This window comes from Saimiri boliviensis, chromosome 15, assembly GCF_048565385.1.
Source record: "Saimiri boliviensis isolate mSaiBol1 chromosome 15, mSaiBol1.pri, whole genome shotgun sequence".
Classification (NCBI taxonomy): domain Eukaryota; kingdom Metazoa; phylum Chordata; class Mammalia; order Primates; family Cebidae; genus Saimiri; species Saimiri boliviensis.
The window spans coordinates 26,992,631-27,016,704 of record NC_133463.1 but is presented as its reverse complement, the minus strand read 5'-3'; the positions used below and the strand labels follow the sequence as shown (position 1 = coordinate 27,016,704).

At 39.1% G+C, this 24,074-nt stretch overlaps 1 protein-coding gene across 2 annotated transcripts in view; it reads right to left on the bottom strand.

The window, feature by feature from the left end:
• Positions 1-64: 64 nt before the first annotated feature.
• Positions 65-24,074, bottom strand: part of RGS22 (regulator of G protein signaling 22) — a 166,487-nt gene continuing 142,477 nt past the window's right edge. Inside the window, exons 29-30 of one of the 2 annotated variants that reach the window (XR_012514043.1) lie at positions 9,546-9,750; positions 65-7,107 (exon numbers count right to left, since the gene is read on the bottom strand). The gene's annotated coding sequence lies outside the window, so the exon portion shown is untranslated. Of the gene's footprint in view, positions 7,108-9,389; positions 9,751-24,074 lie in introns of those variants that run through there. The other variant, XR_005578274.2, reaches the window with a different exon arrangement.

Here is a 24,074-nt window from a genome sequence, read left to right as displayed (position 1 = left end):
CATAGGCCCCATGCTGTGGCTCATGCCTGCAATCCCAACACTCTGGGAAGCCCAGGCAGGAGGATTGCTTGACCTCAGGAGTCCAAGATCAGCTTGAGCAACATAGCAAGACCCTGTCTCTAATTTTCAAAAATAAAAATAAATTAAAAAATGAAATGTGTTAGAACAGTGCTATCCAATATAATTATAAAGCCAACCATGCAGATAACATTAAATTTTCTAGTAGCTACATTAAAAAAGTAAAAAGAGACAAATGAAATTAGTTTTGATAATGTATTTAACCCAGCTGGGCATGGTGGCTCACGCCTGCAATCTTAGCACTTTGGGAGACCGAGGCGGGTGGATCACCTGAGGTCAGGAGTTGGAGACCAGCCTGGCTAACATAGTGAAACCTCATCTCTACTAAAAATACAAAAAGTAGCTGAGCATCATGGAGGGCACCTGTAATCCCAGCTACTCAGGAGACTGAGGCAGGAGAATCACTTGAACCCGGGAGGCAGTGGTTGCAATGAGCCGAGATCACACCACTGCACTCCAGCCTGGGTGACAGAGTGAGACTCCGTCTCAAAAAATAATAATAAAATAAAATATTTACCCAATATAACAAAAATATGATTTCAACATGAAATTAATATAAAAAATTATTACATTCTTTTTTCATACAGTCTTTAAATTCTAGTGTGTAGTTTTCGCTTATAGTACAGCAGATCCTTGAATAACATCGTTTGGCTTAACATTGCTTCATTGTAACTTTGATTTAAAAAATCAATTCCTGGCTGGGGCCCCTCTGTGAAATTTGCATATTCTCCCCATATCTGCATGGGTTTTCTCTAGCTACTCTGGTTTCCTTCCACATCCCAAAGATGTGCATCTTAGGAGGATTCGATAGCTACCTGGTTCCAGTGTGAGTGAGTGTGTGAATTGTGTGTGTGTGTGTGTGTGTGTGTGTGTGTGTGACAGAGAGAGAGAGAGAGAGAGAGAGAGAGCGAGAGAAAGAGAGAGAGACAGAGAGAGACAGAGAGACAGAGACAGAGTGATCCCTTGGGATGGAATGGTGCCCTGTCCAAGGCTGGTTCCTGCCTTGTTCTCTGAGCTAGCTCTAGCTTCCAATGACCCTGAACTGAAATAATTGGGTAAATAATTATCTTACTTGTTTATTTTTATTTTTTTAATTTATTCTTTTCTTTGAGACAAGGGTCCTGCTATGTTGCACAGACTTCTCTGAAACTCTGGGACTCAAGTGATCCTCTTGCCTCAGTCTCCCAAAGTGCTGGGATTATAGGCATGAGCCACCATGTCTGGCCTTTATTAATCTTTCCTAGGTTTATGTATAGCTCACATTTATTTCAATGTTTCATATTAGAAGCATTTTGGTCCTTCTTTAAAAGTTGATGATGTTTTTGTGACCAGAAATATACCAATGGAATTTACCTCTTATTTATGTCAGTTAGCCCATGGCAAAACTGGTTTTGTTGAACATCTTTTTGCTTAAAGTCACAGTTTCCAAGAACCTATTGATGACATTAAATGAGGACTTACTGTATGTCACAATTCAATTCAGACTAGCCACATTTCAGGTTCTAAATAGCTGCATGTGACTGGACTGGATAGCACAATTAGAACATTTTAGCCATAGGAAAATGTTCATGAGCCATTGCTAAATGAAAAGGCCAGCTGCAAAGCTATGTCACATGATCGAATTCTGTAACATGTACAATGCACTTACACGTATGTACTGTAGATATAAGCAGGAAATAATACTGAAAGGATATATACCAAAAACTTGTAATTTTTATATTTTATTTTTATGCAAACCAAATTTTATCATGTATTTTATGCTTAGAAAAAATTAATAATAAATGAGTTTTTTTAAAAGAGAGGTGTATTTGCTTCCTATTGTTGGTGTGACACATTGCCACAAATTTAGTGGCTTAAAACCACACATGTTCATTATCTTGCAGTTCAGTAGTTGAAAAGTCTGACACAGCTCTCTCTAGAATCAAGTTAATGCATCAGCAGGGTCACATTTTTTCCAGAGGCTCTAGAAGAAGAAGAATCTGTGCCCCTGACTTTTCCAGCTTCAAGAGGCTGCCTGCATTTCTTGGTTTGTAGTTCCCTTCCTCCATCTTCAAAGCCAGCTCCATCACATTTTTTCCTCTGCCTCTCCTTTCTCTCTCTCTCTCTCTTCCCCATTCTCTCTTGTGATTATATTGGCCCCACCTGGGTAACTGAGAACAGTCTCCCTATTTTAGTGTCGGCTGATTAGCAAGCTTAATTCCACCTGCAACCTTATTTCCCTTTGCTATGTAACATACCATAATCCAGTGATTAGTACATAGACATCTTTGAAGGGCTGTTATCCTGCCTACCACAAGAAGTACGGTCATGTATAACGAACATTTCCATTCTCCTTTCAGACACACAGCGGGGTGATACTTCCTTTCTCCCTTCAAAGCAGCCACATGGCTTGCTTTGGCCAAGCAATATGAGTGGAAGTGGCATGTGTCCTTTCCGGGTAGATGTGTGTGGTTTACTATGTTCTCTTTGCCTTGCCTTTGATAGGATGGAAGTATTTATGGAGAAGGCACCTATGTCCCCTGGTCTGTGAGACACTAGGATGAGGAGAGCCCTCCTACCAACCTGTGCTGGTCAGATACGGTGAGTGAAAAGTCAGTTGTGTGTCACTCCACTGAGCTTCAGGGATTGTTTGCTCTTACAGACAAACAGTTCATCCTGACTGGTACAGGAGGTTTTAAAAAATACAAGTATCCGTTTTAGTTAGGGATGCATGTGTGTAATGCTGAGGTAGATAAACTGACAGAGACAGTGGGAATATAAAGAAGATACGGGATCATTAAGATGGCACTGGAAATAAGCTACATTGATCGCTACAATTTTTTCTAAATTTAAAACAAAATAGAATGGTGGAGCCCAGCCCTTCAATGTTAAGGGCTTCCCTGTTCTCAGCCCTGACTGACCTTTAGAGAAGCTGTGAAAAGACCCTGAGTGTTGAAGTAGAATCTCTCTTTTGCTTAAGAGTCCTGCTTTGCTTCTGACCTAGGGGAACACTGGATGGTTGGGTTTCTTTGGGGATTGAGTGCCTGAAGCTCCAGCTCCCTGAGACTTCTGATGGAGTACTGTGTTCTAGGGGACACTGGGCTTCCCTGAAGCTTGCAGGTGGATTGGGGACAATGTTTTCTAGCCTCTCCTAGGGCTCAGTTCCTGCTTCACTATATTTGTAAGCCCTGTGTAGCCCCTAGTCATTTGTAGAACATGTTCACATATGTTTTCATTTTGCCCTCTCAATAATCCTGTGAGATAAGCAGGAATTCCTGCTTTTTAAAAAAATTATTTAGAGATAGGATCTCACTCTGTCACCCAGGCTAGAGTGCAGTGGTACAACCACAGCTTACTGCAGCCTCGAACTCCTGGGCTCAAGTGATCCTTCTGCCTCAGCCTCCTGAGTAGCTGGTACTACAAATGCATGCCACCATGTCCAGTTCATTAAAAAAAAATTTTTTTTGTTATTGAGACAGGGTCTTGCTATGTTCCCCAGGCTGGTCTCAAACCCCCAGCTCAAGTGATCCTCCCATCTTGCCTCCCAAAGTGCAGGAATTAAAGACATGAACCACCATGTCTTGCCTCTGGCTTTTAAGTAAACAAACTGAGGATAATAGTGGCAGGAAAACAGCAACACTGGGACTGGAATCCAGAGTGTGAGAATCCAGGAACTCCCTTCCACAGCGGGGCTGTGGAGAGCACATTCAAGGAAACAAATCTGTCTCAGTAGATAGCACTCATTAGTCTAGGATGCTTCACTGAGCACTGATGGTGTGCCCTGTGTGGTTGTCCCTAATGGCTGAGAGGATAGTACCAAGCTACTGAGGATACTTCCTAAATCGGTAGATCATTCCAGAGCCTTCAGTTTCATTTATTTGAATTGATAAATCCTCCTAGGCCCTACTTAGAAAATCAAAGAGGCTATTTATTCAGATGATAAGGTCTGTGCAATAACTAAGTACCAGATATTTGTGTTTCTTTGGGCATTTCAGAGGCAGTACTAATTAAAACAATTTTCCCAGAATCAGGCTGACATCAATCACAGAAGCTGTACAGAGATGACCTAACCTAATGACGGCCTTCATGAAGTGAAGCTGTTAAATGAAAGAGTCACATTAAACTCAGCTGCATTATGAATACAGAGACAGAAAAAAAAAATCCAATTTTACTAGATGAGAAAAAAAAAATAAGCAGAGCAGGAAATATCTACTTTAACTTCTAAGAGGATACAACAGAGCCAAAAGATATAAATTATCATTCTAAGTTAGGACACTTGATAATGACTTTTTAATTGATTTTTTGCAAAAGGATGTCTTAGTAGTTACTTTGGAATTCCACTTTGAATTTATGTTTATTTCAATTTATGGATGTGGTGAACTCTCAGATTCAACAAACATGGATATCTTTAGCTTCCACATGCTCTTCTGAGTAAACATCACTGTGTTGATAGCAGGACACAGTCGTTCAGTCGTTAGAATATTGTATGGTCACCTGACACCACCACATTTTAAATCTGGAGGTGCAGGGCATAGTGGCTCATGCCTATAATCCCAGCACTTTGAGAGGCCCAGGCAGGAGGATCACTTGAGTCCAAAATTTCAAGACTAGCCTGGGCAACATAGCAAAACCCTGTCTCTACAAAATAATAAAAAATGAGCCAGACATAGTGGTACGCACCTGTAGTCCCAGCTACTCAGGAGGCTGAGGTGGGAGGATTGCTCAAGCCCAGGAATTTGAGGTTAGAGTATCCATGATCGTGCCACAGCACTCCAGCCTGGGTGACAGAGCGAGACCCTGCCACTAAAAAAAAAAAAAAAAAAAAAAAAAAAAAAAAAAAAAAAAAAAAATAGAAATACACACTGAAATATTTACCAATCAAATGATATGATGGTGATTTGCTTTAAAAAAGCAATGGGGTAGGCAGGTAGGCAGATGGCGTGGAAGGTATTGATCATAGGCAAATAAAACCTAGGTCACGAACTTTCTCTTTTCTTTTCCTTTTTTTTATTTTTTTTATTTTTTATAGAAACAGGGTCTCGCTATGTTGCCCAAGCTAATCTTGGACTCAAGCTCCTGTCTTGGCTTCCCAAAGTTCATGGATTACAGGTGTGAGCCACAACTTTTTTTTTAATGAAAGGCCAGATAGTAGCCATGGGCCAAGATCTCAAATTGTGTTGCCCACTACTCAACTCTGGCATTGTAATGTGAAAGCAGTCACAGACAAAATATGAAGAAATGAGTGTGACTGTGTTCCAATAAAACTTTATTTACAAAAACATTCAGTGGGCTGGATTTGGTCTTTGGACCATGATTTGATCCCCTCTGGTAAAATAATCATTATTTCAGCTGCATCATGAGTACATGGGAGTACGTGAGTACTAAAGTTCTGTCTACTTTTGCATATACAAGAAGTTTGATGCTTTCCATTTAAAACAACAGAATGTTTTAAGCATTATTCACAAGCCTCAGACCATTCCTCAGCCTTCTTGGCATTCTTATGAGTATTCCTCTTATATCCAACTAGGGTCACAGAGCTTTCATTTCCCCTTTTGTATATAGGCTTTTAAACCAAACTCACTCCCTGAGCATTAATTAATTTTGTTTTGGTGTTCCTGTTTTCTTTCCTGGTGAGATTATCCACAATTATATTTTAATTTTCATTTTTTCCTTTCTTTTATTGTATTTTCACTTTTAGGTCTCCTCATTCCTTTAAGCCATTCCATTTTAAGTGGAATCAGACCACATCTAGCTTTTCTCTAATAATTTAAGAAATACAAATATTCTGTTTTCTTTTAGTCTCAGGTGCCCATTCTACAAATATTAACTGAGGCTACTATGTGCCAGATTTCATGGTAGTTTCTGTGGAAGTGAGGATGAACGTAGCTCAGTTTCAAACTCTAGAGAGTTCCCAGAGTCCTACAGAGCCCTTGTTTCTCATCTGAACAACAGAACACTGTCCTCCAAGCTTCCTGTATCTTTAATATCATCAGCCAGTCTCATTATTGGTAGCATTAAGCTCAATGGATCAATTACCTGTGCTATCCCCCTCTGCCTTGCAGAGAGAGAGAGACTGACTCAGGACAAGTAAAGATGGGTACAGCCCCAGGAAAGAGTCCTAAAGTGCCAGAAGTCTAACCTAGAGTTTTCCAAGTAGCACATCCCTATACTACTTAACATTTTTCTTTAGATTGACTCATTTAAAAATAATAACCATTAAAATTTGGGGACACTAACTTGGGCTTTCCCAAAGTTCCTATCTCCACCATTCACCTGGGAGGAAGAGCTTTCTATGGATACACACAATGCTCAAGGGTGATCAACTCGTTGAGGTGATTTAAACCTCACAGCAGATAGTCTTCAAAGCCACATATTTTGATTTATCCTTTTTTTTTTTTTTTAAGATGGGGCCTCACTATATTGCCCAGCCTGGTCTCGAACTCTTGGACTCAAGTGACCCCTCACTTTGGCCTCCTGAAGTGCTGGGATTACAGGCCTAAGTCACCACACCCAACCTGATTTATTTTGTTGAGGAAAAAGAACATTTTTCTTTTCTTTGTAAGGAAAGGGAAACTTCCATCAGGAAACAGGATTATGAAGAGTGGATAAGCAATATGTCCCAAATATACATGAATCTCTGCTTTAAGGGAAATAAAATTAGATGGGATGAGAAGAATCAGGGAAGACATAGCTGGAGCTTGATGCTTCATCAGTGTCAGAGAGGGGGTTCCAGCCAATTGTCGCAGGTGCTGCAGAGCAGTGCTTCTTAAACATTAATGTCATGTGGATTCTTAGTAGGTCTGGGGTGGGGCCTGAAAGTCTACATTTTTATCAAGCTCCCAAGTGATACTGATGTTGCTGATCCACAGACCACATTTTGAATAGCCAGGTGGTAGAACATCCTAAAAGTTCCCATGTTCTCCTTCAGGCAGTTGGGATCTGAGATTGAGATCTGGACCTTGCAGAGCCAGAAGGCAGGTGAGAAGGACAAAAAGTAGACTTCAGGAACCAATGCCCAGGCATAATATGAAGGACTCAGGAAACTGCACCCTGTGAAGGAACAGAGGAGACCTGGCACCCTGTTTTTACCTGACAATAGAGTAAGAGTCAATTCAGAGAGAAGAGAAGGGAGAGGGGGTATAATTCTAACAAGGATTCTGATCTGACCCCAGAAAAGATCGAATTTTAAATCAGGATTGACCAGATTTACTTTCTGTTGCTGAAGAAGAAATAGGGCACAAGAACTAACCTGAGTTCAGTATAGAGAAATAAAATTGCAACTCTTACACATGGGAGCACATTGTATAAACTTCATACCTACTAACATTTTTGTTTGAAAGATTTATTATGTATAAATTACATATAGCGAATTATATATTATGTTTTTAAGTAATTTTTAAAATAAATTTTGTATAAAATATATATCATAGCAGAATTTATGTCAGGATCACTTGAAAACCAAATAACTTTTTTCTTTTTTTGAGACATTGTCTCACGCTGTCATCCGGGCTGGAGTGCAGTGGCATAATCTTGGCTCACTACAATCTCTACTTCCCAGATTCAGGTGATCCTCCCATCTCAGTCTCCCAAGTAGCTCGGATCACAGGTGTACACCACCACACCCAGTTAAACTTTTTTGTATTTTTTGTAGGGACAAGGTTTCACCATGTTACCCAGGATGATCTCAAGCTCCTGGACTCAAATGATCTACCTGCCTCAGCCTCCCAAAGTGCTGGGATTACTGGCACGAGTCATTTCAACTGGACATTAATAAAATTATTTGGTTTTGGCCAGGCAAAAAAACAAACAATTTTATTAATGTCTAGTTGAAGGCTCTGAGCCTAACTTCATGTAAAAAAAAAAGTTAGGCTAGGTATGGTGGCTCACACCTGTAATCCCAGCACTTTGGGAGGCTAAGGTGGGAGGATCAGTTGAACCCAGGAGTTCAAGACCAGCCTGGGCAACATAGTGACACCCTATCTCTACAAACAGAAAATGAAAATTAGCCAGGTGTGGTGGTGCACACCTGTGGTCCCAGCTACTGGGGAGGGTGAGGTGGGAGGATCGCTTGGGCCCAGGAGGTTGAGGCTGTGCGCCACGATCTTGCCACCATACCCCAGCCTGGAGTTTTGTAGTTGTAGTTGTTTCTTGAAAAAGAGTTTTAAAAAAGATTAGAGACTTTCCACTTAGCCTAGTCTAGTCAAATGGATTGAAAGAGTACCGAAAGGCATTCACATTTTTATTATATCATTCAACATGTTCCATTTGGAAAATTGCAAATATGTGCCAGGTTGACACTAGTCTGATGAAAGGCTCCATCACTCAGCAGCAGCAACGGTCAAACCATGAGGCATCTTTTTTTCATCCCAATCCCCTAGACCCTCCCCTCACCAGTTACTTTGAAGCAAATCTCAGAAATTACATAATTTTATTGGTAAATATTTCATTATATATTTAAAAAATATTGTCTACTTCATAACTACAATATCATCATACCTGAAACAATAATATCTCTTGGTATCATCAAATATCCAGTGTTCAAATTTCCAAGCATCTTTTAACTGCTTGAACCAGGACCCAAATAAGGGCCATGCATTGTAATTAGTTGATGTTTTCTGATTTATTGGTTTTCTTTCTATCTCTTTATTGTCTCTTGCAATTTTTGTGATTTAAAAAAATGCAGTGGCCATATACCACTTAAAATCACATTGCAGTGAAAGGTGACCCACACCCTGGGGAACACTGACTATCCATGGTGACCACACATAGTGACTATACTGTGTTACATACTGACTATACATAGTAACACTATGTATATTATATATGTTATATATAACACATATAACATATATAACACATACAACATATGTATATATGTTGTATACATATAACACATATATATGTTGAAGACCAGCCTGTGCAACATAGTGAGATCCTATCTCTACAAAAAGAAAAAGAAAATTAGCCAAATATAACACACATATATATGTGTTATATATAATTTATATATTATATATTCGTATATATTATATATACATATATAATATGTATGTGTAATAGATAACATATGTTTATATGTAACATATTCATATATATTATATATACATATATAATATGTATGTGTGATAGATAACACATACATATAAGACATGTAGCATAAATGTTATATAATATATAACACATATACATATATTATACACACATAACATATACATAATATATATTATATATAACATATATAGTGTTTTATATATATGTATTTTTATATACATATGTATTTTATACATTTATATAATAACACATATATATATGTATTGTGGTTTGTATATATATATATATATATATAGTTTTATGTATAACACAATGTGTCCACAGTAACACACTGAAGTTCCTGGCACATAGGAGGCACTTATAAATATTTGTTGAAGGAAAGGAAGAAGGGAGGGTTGGGAAGAAGCAAGAGCAAGAAGGATCACTCCCCTACCCACCAGGCTGAAGGCAGTCACACCAGTGACTGACTCCTAGGTCACTCTTCCTGCACAGCTCTCCATTTTCTCCCCAGAATAAGTTTGTCAATGCTATCTCATTGCCTGTAGAGTCAAGTGCTGAGTCCCCAGAGGCTGGCCTGGAGCCTGGAGCCTGGAGCCTGGAGCCTGGAGCCTAGGTCCACAGGGGCAGTCCTGAGGCTTGGGCCTGTGGAGGCAGAATTAGCCTGTAAAACATATATAAACGATACCTAACGTAGCCCCAGGGTCTGCTGGGACATGCCTGAACTCTGGGCTCAAGGGTCCTTTTCTTAAATTTTCTTAAAAATTGTGGTAAAACATATATAACATAAAATTTACTATCTTACTTATTTTCAAATGTAGAGTTCAATAGAGTTAAGTAGATTCACACTGATGTACAATCAATCTTTAGACTTTTTTATCTTGCAAAATAGAAAGTCTATGCACATTAAGCAACTCCCAAGTCCCCCTTCTCCATGACCCTGGCAACTACCATTCTACTTTCTGTCTTTATGAATCTGACTACTTTAGTTTCCTCATACAGGTAGGATCATACAGTATCTGTCTCTTTGTAATGGGCTTATTTCACCTAGCATAATGTCCTCAATGTCAACCACACTGTAGCATGTGTCAGAATTTCCTTCTATTTTAGGGCTGAATAATAATCCATTGCCTGTGTCTTCGTCCATATTGTGTTGTTACAACATATCTGCTCATTTTCTGGTGCTGCCTCACAACACGGTAGAAGGTCAGAGGGGAAGCAGAGACACGTGAGAGGCAAAACCTGAGGAGCATCCTGGCTTTTATGACAACCCACTCTTGTGGGAACTAATCCATTCCCTCAAGAACAAGAATCCCTTACTGTGAGAATGTCATCAAGCCATTTGTGAAGGATTCATCCCCACCACCCAAACACCTCCCACTAGGCCCCACCTCCCAACACTGCCACATTGGGGATCAAATTTTAACATGAGTTTTGGGGGGGACAAACCATATCCCAATGACAGCAGTATGCATACACCACATTTTGCTTATCCACTTATTTGTCAATGGTTAACATTGAGGCTGCACCCACCTTTTGGCTATTGAATTGTGCTGCTATAAACATGGATGTACAAATATTTGTTTGAGTTCCTGCTTTCAGTTTCTTTGCTGATATGCCCAGAAAGGAGGTGATACGGTTTGACTGTGTCCCCACCCAAATCTCATCTTGAGTTGTAGCTCCCATAATTTCCTCATGTTGTGGAAGAGACCCAGTGAGAGATAATTGAACCGGGGGATGGTTTCCCCCATACTGTTGTCGTGGTAGTGAATAAGTCTCATGAGATCTGATGGTTTTATAAGGGGTTTCTACTTTCTCTTCTTCTTCACACTCTCTTGCCACTGCCATGTAAGAAGGGCCTTTTGCCTTCTGCCATGATTGTGGGGCTTCCCCAAAAACACGCAACTGTGAATCCATTAAACCTGTTTTTCTTCCCAATCTGGAGTATGCCTTTATCACAGCATGAAAACAGACTAATACAGGGGGGACTGCTGGGTCATACAATACTTCTATATTTATATCTTGATTTTTAAAGCTGAAAATTAACAAAGCTATCTTATGATTTAAATATGGTCCAATTTAGACCCAAAATAAGCATCATAAAATTTCTTTCTTGTATATGTGTTTCTCCCAGTTCTCCTGAGTTCCTCCTTTTTATTGGCATTAATTTGTTACATGGTTAGTCCGACATATCCTCAATTTTTTTCATATCCACCAACATATCTATTGTTTTGAATCACTCTCATCCTTTATTCTTCCATATATTTCTTCTGAAGCTCTTCCTTCCAGGTCCTCTCCATGGCTGGACCTCAGAGATTGGTCTACATTCACCTGTGCTGGATTCACTTTCTAAGGAACTACAGTACATGGAAGGTAAACATCTGAGTCCTTACATGTTTGAAAATATCTGTATTCTGACTACACACATGTTTAAGAGATAGAGAGAGTTCTACAATGAAATCCCTTTCCCTCAGAAGTTTGAAGGCATTTCTTCACAGAATTCCTATGTTTCTTGCTGATAAGAAGGCTGCTACTAGTCTCAGAATTCATTCCTTTATTGACTGCCTGCTTTTTTTTCTCTGTATTACATCTGTTTCCTTGGTATTCTACAATTTCAGAATGATGAATCTGAGAAGGGATCTTTATTTACTCTGATGGATAGCTAGTGAGCCCTTTCAATTTGATGTCTCACTTCCTTCATTATCTTGTATTGTTTCCTTAATCATTTCCTCCGCAACTGCCTCTGTTATTTCCTAGAAATCCTAATAATTACAGATTGGACATCCTCAATATATCCTCTTGGTCTTTTCCCCATCCTTTTGTGTTCTATTTTGTGAGGAGTATGTTCCAGCTCTTCCAATGGATCTTTTATTATTTTTTCTTTTTGAGACAGGGTCTCACTCTGTTTCCCAAGTTCCAATTTCCCTCCAGAAATTGCAGTGGCATGATCATACTCACTGCAGCTTCAACCTCCTTGGCTCAGGCTATTCTCCCACCTCAGCCTCTGAGTAGCTGGGATTACAAGTGCTTGCCAGCATGCCTGGCTAATTTCCTTATTTTTTGTAGAGACAGGATCTCACTACATTGCCCAGGCTGGTCTGGAACTCCTAGGCTCAAGAATCCTCCTGCCTCAGCCTCCCAAAGTACTGGGATTACAGCTACCACACCCAGCCTGGTAATCTTATTTTTTATTCCCAAATGCACTTTCTTTGAGTTTTTACCCATAGCATTGTGTTTTTGTTTTCTGATGTATGTTTATAGATCTGTAGCTATACAGATATCTGAAGACACTAATTACACATTTTTAAAAATTATTTTTCCCTTGAATCAACTGTTTCCTATGGAGTAGTTTTTGTTTGCATGTATCTGGGTCATTTTCCTTAATATTGTGCTCTTTCGTCTTTCATGCCCACCTACATTTAAGAATGAGGCAATATAAAAACTCATTATCAGTTACATGTCATGGCAGGGCTTGCCACCTGACAGGAGTCACTTCAGGTGAGCAGATAGGGAGCAGCCATTAGTCTTTGGATCTTAAAAAACAGAATAAGGAGAGCTATGCCTTGAACAGGGCACTAATTCACATGCTCACTGTCCAGGCTCTCACCAGATACTTTTTTCATTTCTTTGCAAATCAGTAGATCAACCAATCTCTCCTTCTCTCACTCTGTCTATCTCTCTTTCTGTCTATGCCTGGGGAGAGTGAGGCATTTTCTGCAGAATGTATAAGTTCAATGTTCTGCCTACAGACTTTCCGGTAACCCCACTGTTTTCAGCCTCATGTTTGGCTATCTCTGCAGGACCTGGAATTTCTGAATCCTAAGCCTCTGCAGGCTTCTGTACAGTTTCCTCAACTATAGTATCCATCATACATTCTTTTAAGTGAGGTTTCCTCCTCTCTGCTTCCCCCTTCAATACTTACTCCATTATTCGCTTTCAGTCTCCAGAAATTGGTTGAAATCTTTATATTTTTTATTTTTATTTTCTAAAATGTATTTTTTTCTGACCCAATCCCCGCAGATGTTGAAATCTCTTGATCAACTAATGCCTTCTACTTATTTTTGTGGATTTATAACTCCAGACTTTACAGTGATTTTTAGGAGCTGGGAGGGAGAGGAGCTAAACACATGTGCTTAATTCACCATATTAAATTACAGTCTGAAAGTGTCATTTAGAAATCTTACCGTTTCTAGCACTCTTCTTCCTTCCTGCAGATGCAGGCTGCCATCTGGGATCATTTCTCTTCAACCCTGGGAACTTCCTTAGTATTTTCTGCAGTGCAGGTCTATTGCCAACAGATTCTCTCAGCTTTTGTTTGTCTGAAAAATGTCTATATTTGGCCTTCATTTTTCTGGTTTTTAAACTTTTTACTTTGAATTAATTTTAAGCTTACAGAAAAACTGCAATAGCACCAGAAACTCCCAAGTACTCTTTTCATCTGGTAACATTTAATTGTTAACATTTTGCCACATTTGCTTAATCAATCTCTCTTTATGTATGTGTGGATACACTTAGACCACTACACACACCACATCTTTTTTTTCTTTTTTCTTTCTTTTTTTTCTGTTTTTGAGATAGGGTCTTGCTCTGCCCACCCAGGCTGGAGTGCAATGGCATGATCTTGGCTCATAGCAGCCTCTACCTCCTGGGTTCAAGCAATCCTCCTGCCTTAGCCTCCCAAGTAGCTGGGACCACCGGCATGCACCACCATGCTTGACAAATGTTTGTATTTTTTATAGAGACAGGGTGTTGCCATGTTTCCCAGGCTGGTCTTGAACTCCTGAATTCAAGAAATCCACCTTCCTTGGCCTCCCAAAGTGCTGGAATGACAGGCATGAGCCAACACGCCTGGCCCATAATATTTTTTAAAATTTTTTTGTAGAGGAGGGGGAAGTCAGTCAAAAAAAAGACAAAACTTTTTTTGTAGTGATGATGTCTCACTATGTTGCCCAGGATGATTTCAAACTCCTAGCCTCAAGCAATCCTCAAGCCTTGGCCTCCCAAAGTGCTGGGATTACAGGCATGAGTCACCACATCCAGCCAGACACAAAGATAATTTTTTAAACTGTTTAAAAATAAGTTGTAGATATAAGGACCCCAATTCAGAGAATGCACACTGATACAATATTATCATCTAATCTACATGTTCCACTCAAATTTCACTTTTTCTTGATAATGTTCTTCATTCCCTTTCCCAGCTTTATTTTTTATTTATTCAGTTTTTGCCCAGGCTAGAGTGCAATGGCGTGATCCCGATTCACTGCAACCTCTGACTCCTGGGTTCAAGCAATCTCTTGCCTCAATCTCCCAAGTTGCCAAGATTACAGGCATAAGCTACCAAATCTGGCTAATTTTTCGTATCTTTAGTAGAGACAGGATTTAGCATAATTAGTGCAATTGGCCAGGCACAGTGGCTCACATCTATAATCCCAGCAATTTGGGAGGCCAAAGAAGGTGGGTCGCTTGTGGTCAGAAGTTCGAGAACAGCCTAGTCAACATGGTAAACCCCCACCTCTACTAAAAATACAAAAATTAGCCAGGCATGGTGGCTCATGTTTATAATCGCAACTACTCAGGAGGCTGAGGCAGGAGAATTGCTTGAACCCGGGAGGTGGAGTCTGCAGTGAGCTGAGATCATGCCACAGGACTCCAGCCTGGGTGGCAGAGTGAGACTCTGCCTCAATTAAAAAAAAAAAAAAAAGCAATTGGACTACATCAAAATGTAAAACTTGTACGCATCAAAAGACACAACCAATAAAGTGAAAGGCAACTGGCAAAATGGTAGAAAAAAATTGCAAATCATATAGCTGGTATTCAGAATATAGAAAGAATTCCTACAACTCAACAAAAACAACAGCTCCATTTTGCAAATGAACAAAAGGGTCTGGGGTGGTGGTGAATAGCTGAGATGAGAGGATTGCTTGAGCCCAGGAGTTCAAGGTTGCAGTACACTATGATTAGCCTTTCCATCCTGGGCAACATAGGGAGCACCGATTTCTTAAAAAAAAAAAAAAAAAAGGCAAATAACTTTGAATAGACATTTCTCCAAGAAGACATGCAGACACCAAAAAGCACAAAATGGTCAACATCACTAATCATGAGGGAAATGCAAATCAAAACCACAATGAGATGCCACTTCACACCCATTAGGATGGCTGTTATAAAAAACTAATAACAAACAAAACAGAAAATAAATGTTGAGGATGGGGAGAAATTTGAACCCTTTGCCCTGCTGGTGCACCCAATATGGAAAATAGTATGGCAGTTCCTCAAAAACTTAAACAGAGAATTACATACAATCCTATAATTCCATATATACTTCAAAGAATTGGAAGTAGAGACTCAGTTACTCCTACACCCATGTCCACAGCAGTCTATCCTCAATAGTCAAAAGATGGAAGCAGCTCAAGTGACCATCCATGTACGAATAATAAAATGTGGTATATACATATGACAGAATAGTATTCAGCCTTTAAAAACAGAAAATTCTGCAACATGAATAAACCTGGAGGACATAATGCTAAGTAAGATAAGCAAGTCACAAAAAGACAAATACAGTATGATTTTACTTATATGAGATACCTAAAGTAGTCAAACTCATAAAGACAGAAAGTAGAATGGCAGCTGCTAGGGTCTGGAGGAAAGGGAGAATGTTATGGGTAACTGTTGCTTAATGGATACAGAATTTCAGTTTAGGAAGACAGAAAGGTTTGGAGAGAGAGAATCATGACTGTTGCACAACAATGTGAGTGTACTTAATGCCACTGAAAATACACTAAAAATGATTAAAATGGTAAATTTTAATTATTTGAATTTTACCACCATTTTAAGAAAGATGGCATGTGCCTTATTTCTCCACTGTAAAGTTAATAAATCTCTGTACTTATTAACAAGTAGTATTTTATAGGAAGATAATTTGAAACTATATAAACCATGAATTCTCACCAATACTTCCAATACCAGTTCAACACCACAAGACTTATTCTAGCAACCTCCCTTACCATGTTTGTAATTTATCCAACAGTAAAAACCTGGCTTCTATTAACTTCAACATACTTTTTGGTAATCCCCATTTGTAATCAATCTCCTAACTATACAGGCCATCTTTCTAATCCTGTCTCTGCCACACCTGCCAGCTAAATTCTTGACCCTGGCCCCACTGATTGTGCCAGACTATTTCTTGACTCTGACAAAGAGGAAGAGGAAGGTGAAGTGAAGGCCCTCAATATTGAAGAATATTTTCACTGGATATAAAATTCCAAGTTGACAGATTCTTTTCTCCTTTCATCACTTTATTTATTTATTCATTCATTTATTGAGACTGAGTCTCACTCTCACCCAGGCTGGAGTTCAGTTATGCAATCTCGGATCACTGCAACCTCCACCAAGCAGGTCCATGCGATTCTCATGCCTCAGCCTCCTAAGTAGTTGGGAATACAGGTGTCCACCCCCACACCCAACTGATTTTTATATTTTTAATAGAGATGGGGTTTCACCATGTTGGCCAGGCTGGTCTCAAACTCCTGACCTCAGGTGATCCACCCACCTTGGCCTCCCAAAGTGCTGGGATTACAGGTATGAGCCACTGTGTCCAGCCTCATCACTTTAAAGATGACTTTTCATTCTAGTTTTCATTGTTTCTTATAAAAAAAAAATTAGCCATCATTTTTATTGTTGTAACTTAAATTGTAATGTGTATTTTTCCTTTGGATTCAATTAAGATTTTCTCTTTATCTTTGGTTTACAGCACTTCGACTATAATGAGCCTGGGTGTGGTCTTCAGATTATTTATCTGCTTGGGGTTCTCTTAATTCCTTGGACCTGTAGGTTGCTGTCTTTAAAAAATGCAGAAAAATTGAGGGCATTTTATCTTCAAATATTTTTTTCTACCCATTCTCTCTCCATTATACCTATAAGATTGTTTTATATTATCCCACTATTCTCTATAACTCTGTCATATTTTTCTCCTTTTGTTTTCTCTCTGTGCTTTAATTTAGATAATTTTCATTAGTCTGTCTTTAAGTCTACTCATTCCTTTTTCAGCTGTGACCATCTGCTGGGAGGACCATCCATTGGATTTTTCATTTCAGATTACCAGATTTTTCAGTTTTAGAATTTTCATTTGATTCTTTTAGAGTTTCTCATTTTCTGTTGTAATTCTATCAATCTATTATGCCATTTCTTCAGTCTTTTCCTTTACATGTTGTAATTTATTATCTCGCAGTATCTGTGGGTCAGAAATCTGAGTGTGGTTTAGTTGTCTTAGCTGGATGACTCTGGGTCAAGCTCACTCATAAGGTTACAGTCAAGCTGCCAGGCAGGGCTTTGGTCTCATATAAGGTTCAACAGAAGAAAGATCTTTCAAATTTTAAAACATTTATGATTTTAAAGTCCTTCTGCCTTAATTCCAAAATCTTGGTCATCTGTAAGACTTTTCAATTGACCACCTCTTCTCTTAATTATGGGTCAGTTTTTCCTCTGCTGATTTACATATTCAGCAATTTAAAAAATCTTATGTGGAACATGGAAAAACTGGATTTTGTTATCTTCCTCTGAAGAGTGTTGACTAGTTTTCTGAAAGAAAGTTAAATTACTGGTGGATCATTTTGATTCTGTTGAGGCTTATTTTAGGCCTCTAAGGTGAGTCTATTTCAGGTTTTCCTTAGCTCTAGAATTTGGCTTTTACTTATATGGTATAGTCCTTACTCCTAGGGCATGGCCTTTTTGGGGTCTCAACATGGTATCTCCATTCTGAGTGGATTGGAACTCCAGTATCTTCATAGCTTTGTGCGACTTCTGAAATCTAGGTTTGGCTTTCAGCTCCTCCAGCTGTTTTTTTGCTGGTATATCTTACAGAATCTTGCCAAGCACATATGCAGTTTAGCATTTGGCCAAGGGCCCCCCACAAAAAAAAACTCCTATGCAGATTCCTGGGGCTCCTTATTTGTTGCTCTTTCCTGTCTACATACCGTGTCGAGGAACTTTTGCAGGCCCAAACTCCAATTTATTTATCTACTCTAATTCTCTGAAAGTGGTTTGGAAAATGACCCCCCAGGGTTGAATGTAAAGTTCTCATTTTGAGCTTATTTTCTCTCAAGGATTATAGTAATGTGTGTGCCTTATCTGATGTCCAAAAGAAATTGTTTTCTACATTTTGTTTAGTTTAATAGTTGTTCATGGAAGGAGGGAAGGTCTGATACTAGTTACTTCATCATGTCCAGTATGAGAAGTGCACAAATACTTCTTAAATTCTTATAGATCAATCCTATTCTTATACAGTGAGAAATTAAAGGTACAAAAACAAACCTTTATCATGTAATTTTCAGTTAGTCCTCTATGTGATAGGAAACACATGTGACCCTTATCATTGTACTTCCTGTAAGTTTGGTAATTTTTTTTTTTTTTTTGAGACAGAATCTTACTCGGTCACCCAGGCTAGAGTGTAGTGGCAGGATCTTGGCTCACTGCAACCTTCACCTCCTGGGTTCAGGTGATTCTCATGCCTTGGCCTCTCGAGTAGCTGGGATTACAGGTGGCAGCCACCATGCCTGGCAAATTTTTATTTTGGATTGGGGGTTTTAGTAGAGATGGAGTTTCCCCATTTTGGCAAAGCTGGTCTTGAACTTCTGGCCTTAAGTGATCCACCCACCTTGACCTCCCAAAGTGCTGGGGTTATAAGCATGAGCCACCGTGCCTGGCCAAGTTTAGTAATCTTAACATGTACTGAGAATACAGAGAAGATAATCTGGGGATTCATGAAGATAAAGATAAAACATCAAGAATCCATCCAAGTAGTATCCAAGGGCCATTCAATTATTGGAATTTGAAGACAATTTAATAATCCCATCTCCTTTAACCACTGGCTCTAAGACTAGATCTACTGCAATCTGGAGGCTGCTAACCCCTAATAATCTCTTAGGTAGAAGAGGGAATGTACATACTGAATTAGGGACATTTTACATTTTGTAGGAAACTGTAGCTAGTCACAATGTAGTTGTAGTTTGTACCTCTTCACTTTTCTGTCCAAGAAGTTGACTTTTGACTGTGGCAGAGACAATGCTATGTGTTCACCAAGCTCCATTTCACTTTCCTTATGCTAGGTACACTAGATTTCTACATTTCCCAGCCTCTTGTGCAACTATGTTAGGGGAATGTCACTGAATCCTGAACAATACAATGTGGAATAATATATACTATTTCCAGGACTGCCATAAAATGCTCCCTTCCCACTTACCATTGCCACCTCTGTACAATTGCCTCAATTTCCTTCCCCTTCTACAGTGACCCAAAGGTCACAGTTTTAGATAGAAGGAGCCTAGAAATCTAAGTCACTGCTTGAAGGATAGTCATGAAAGAAAGATGACTAACCCCCCAAGACTGTGATAAGAAACAAACACCTTGTGACTTTTTTTCTTTTTTTCTGCACCCCCACCTTTTTTTTTTTTTTTTTTTTTTTTTTGAGACGGAGTCCCGCTTTGTCGCCCAGATTGGAGTACAATAGCGGAATCATGGCTCACTGCAACCTCCAACTCCCTGGTTTAAGCAATTCTCTTGCCTCAGCCTCCCAAGTAGCTGTGATTACAGGTGACTGCCACAACACCCGGCTAATTTTTTTTGTATTTTTAGAGACAGGGTTTCTCCATGTTGGCCAGGCTGGTCTCGAATTGCTGACCTCAGATCATCCGCCCACCTCTGCCTCCCAAAGTGCTGGGATTACAGGCATGAGCCCCTAAGCCTGGCTCTAATTTTTATATTTTTAGTAGAGATGAGGTTTTGCCACGTTGGCCAGGCTGGTCTCCAACTCCTGACCTCAGGTGATCCACCTGCCTCGGCCTACCAAAGTGCTGGGATTACAGGCGTGAAGCCTCCTTGTGATTTTAAACCACTTAGATTTCAGGGTTAATTACAATAGCAGAGCTTGGCCTCTCTGGACATCAGTACTAATCATAGCATGTAATAAGACAATTTTTTAAAAGTAAAAAAGGAAGCTACAAAGTATCCATATTGTTTTCACCTATGAACAACACTATCATGAGCATATGTATATTTGAATGGCAAAGTTCAGATACAAAACCCATCTAAACACACATGCAGGCATGCACACATACACAACACAACATACATTTAAGTTGCCATGCCATTAAAAGAGATCTCAGAGGAGCCTAGAAATCTAAGTCACTGCTTGAAGGATAGTCATGAAAACCACTTCATTCAGAAAACCACTTCCACATTTAAAAGATTGACTTTCTCACTTCATACTTTGAGAGTTAAAGTGGCTAATCAATTTTTATATGACCAACAATACAAAATTATACCCATAAGCACTATCTTATCAAATAACATTTTACCAGAAAGAAAAAAAAGTCTTCAAAGTCAATGTTTCCTTAATTATCAGAGAAATGCAAGTTAAAACCACATGCCTGTAGTCCCAGCTACTCAGGAGGCTGAGCTGATCCTGGGAGGATTGCTTGAGCCCAGGAGTTTGAGGTTGCAGACAGCTATGATCACGCCACTACACTCCAGCCTGGGCGACAGAGTGAGACACTGTCTCAAAAAAAAAAAGTCAAAAACAACAGATGTTGGCAAGGATGTGGAGAAAGGGAATGAAGGGAACACTTATATACTGTTAGTGGGAATGTAAATTAGTGCACCCTTTATGGAAAACAGTATAAAGATTTCTCAGAGAACTGAAAATAGAATTACCATTTGATCCAGCAATCCACTACTGGGTAGTACCCAAAGGGAAAGAAATAATTATATTAAAAAGATACTTGCACTCGTATGTTATCACAGAGTTATTCACAATAGCAAAGATGTGAAATCAGCCTAAGTGTCCTCAACAGAGGATTGGATAAAGAAAATGTGGTATATATGTACCATGGAATACCATAAAAAGAATGAAATCATGTCTTTTGCAGGAATATGAATGGAAATGGAGGCCATTATCCTAAATGAATTAACTCAGAAATAGAAAGTCAAATACCACATATTCTCACTTATAAGTGGGCACTAAACAAGGGGTACATAGGGACATACGGAGTGAAATAACAGACACTGGAGACTCTGAAAGGTAGGAGGATGGGAGCGGGGTGAGGGCTGAAAAACTACCTACGCAATGATGGGTATACTAAAAGCTTAGACTTTCACCACTATGAAATATATGCATGTAAGAAAGCTGCACTTGTACCCCCTTAATCTATAAAAATAAATATTTAATTTAAAAACAAAGTCACTCTGTGTGTGTGTGTGTGTGTGTGTGTGTGTGTGTGTGTGTGTGTGTTTTAAGATGGAATCTTGCCCTTGCCCTGCTGCCCAGGCTGGAGTGCAATGGCACAACCTTGGCTCACTGGGTTCAAGCAATTCTCCTGCCTCAGCCTCCCAAGTAGCTGAGATTACAGGTACATGCCACCATGACCGGCTAATTTTTTGTATCTTTAGTAGAGACAGGGTTTCACCATGTTGGCCACTCTAGTCTTGAACTCCTGACCTTGTGATCCACCTGCCTCAGCCTCCCAATGTGCTGGGATTACAGGCATGAGCCACCATGCCCAGCACAAAGTCACTGTTTCTTTAGGCCACATACTAGAGTCCAAAACCAAAGTAAGGCATCACATTATAGAAGAACCAAATACTTTCAAAGAGATTATTCTATCTATCTGCCACAGAAATGTGAGATCTACAGTTACTATTTAATAGTCTATTTTATTTCTAGGAAATAAGCAATGTTATTATTAATGTAAAATGAGAAGGCTAATTTGCTTAATATGAGACTCGAATTTTAATTCTCCTCTGACGCTAAATCTGAGTGCTGCCATTATTCAAATATGAGTTGGTCTTTGACAGGATCAAAAGGGAATTAATGATGAAAGGCATTGTGTTTTTTTTTGTTTTGTTTTTTAGAGATGGGGTCTTACTATGTTGTTCAGGCTGTTCTTTAAGTCCTAGGCTCAAGCAATCCTCCTGCCCTGGTCTCCCAAAATGCTGGGCTTACAGGCATGAGCCACTGCACTCAGCCAGACATTGTGCTTTAATGATATAAGCTGTAGCAGTACAATAGACAAGTTACTAAACCTCTTTGTGCCCAGTTATTTCATCTATAAAGTAATAATTTTCCTGGATGGTTCTGGTTGTTGTGAGGAATGCATAGAACAAGCTGGTACATAAAAACTTCTTAATAAATGTTAACAGTCATCATAATCATCATCAATATAGTAAGGAAATTCAGATAGTATTAGTACTGACCACGACTTTGTCATTTACTTTGTATAAGGATGTGAAAAAGAGCGTAAAAAATACATTTTATCGTTTTGGGACTTTCTTCCCACCTCTTTAGTAAAATAGGAATGTTATATATGGCACACATGTTAAAGTATCTTAAAACTGTGATAGGTGTTTTTAAAGTAGAAGTCAGGGAATACATTTCTCAATTAGATTTATCCATATTTCAAAAGAAATTTTCCATTAAATGTTAAAAAAATTAGAGCATGTTGTCTTGGAAAAGACATAAAATTATGAGGAAAACAGCCATAAGCAAGCATGTACAGGTTCCCCCCCCCCCCACCCACTGCCATACTTTTAAAAATTGTTGTTTGGAAACAACTTGTCATTCTTTTGTGTTTGCATATACACACACATATTAGACAGAGCACAGGGACTACACTAACACAAACACTGCCAATCAGAGCTCAAGGTAAATGTATTATAAATTATTTTTTCACTAGCTAATCTTAGATCTTTGGATTCTTGGGAGTATGATGGAATCACATTTGTCAGAAAATCTCAAGGACACATAGAGCTTTCAAATATATGAGGATTTGGATAAGAAGGGAACCTGGCAAATAGGGCTTTGAACTTGGCAGTGTACATTGCACCATCTACAGCACAAATTCACAAAGCATCCTTTCCATCTCTCTTGGTTTACAGACAGCCTACTAACATAGCCAAGTCAGCCCACTAAACAAGAGTGTTACGTTCCATGCTTAATGTATTTTGAGTTTGAAGAGTTGTTGGTCTTTCTTTTCTTTTCATCACTTTGCTAGGGTTAGAGAAATCTAAGAGTTGAAAACTTAACTATAATCTCACATTCTAAAAAGTGCTCAACTATTATAAAGCCACCCAACTATATTTTCTTTTCTTTCTTTTTTTTTTTGAGACGGAGTTTTGCTCTTGTTACCCAGGCTGGAGTGCGATGGCACGATCTTGGCTCACCGCAACCTCCGCCTCCTGAGTTCAAGCAATTCTCCTGCCTCAGCCTCCCAAGTAGCTGGGACTACAGGTGTGCGCCACCATGCCCAGCTAATTTTTGTATTTTTAGTAGAGACAGGGTTTCACCATGTTGACCAGAATGGTCTTGATCTCTTGACCTTGTGATCCACCCGCCTCGGCCTCCCAAAGTGCTGGGATTACTGGCGTGAGCCATCGCGCCCGGCCACCCAACTATATTTTCAAAGGTTTTAAACCTCCTAAAAGCCTGGGCCCTATATGCTGCTCAAAAAAAATACTGAATTCACATGTAGTCACATTATTACAAGGTAGAATACAGATAAAGTGACTTTCAAATCAACTAAAAATAAATGGTCCCTTCTGGATCTGCTACAGATTTGGTAGGCAAATAGATAATTTTAGGTTTATTCCATTCCAACTAAAATATAGAGGTACCATAGCACGAATTAAAATGTATTGGGAAGTTGGGTCATAAGCATAGCTTCTTCAAGCATAAAGCTGCAAATCTAAGCTTGGCTGTCTGCATAGAGTTTTCAGAAAGGCCAAAGACCTCTGGAACTGAAATTTGTCCCCTAAATTAGTATTGCTTAATATAGTCATTAGGGATTTACAAAACCCATAGACTTGCCCATTTTTTAAAAGCTGGAGTGCTATTAGCGTATTACTTGGACTTCAAAAAAAATCATAAAATGGCCTGTTTTTACTTTGTTGTTTTGCTTGAAAAAAAAATCTAACTAGGAAAAAGT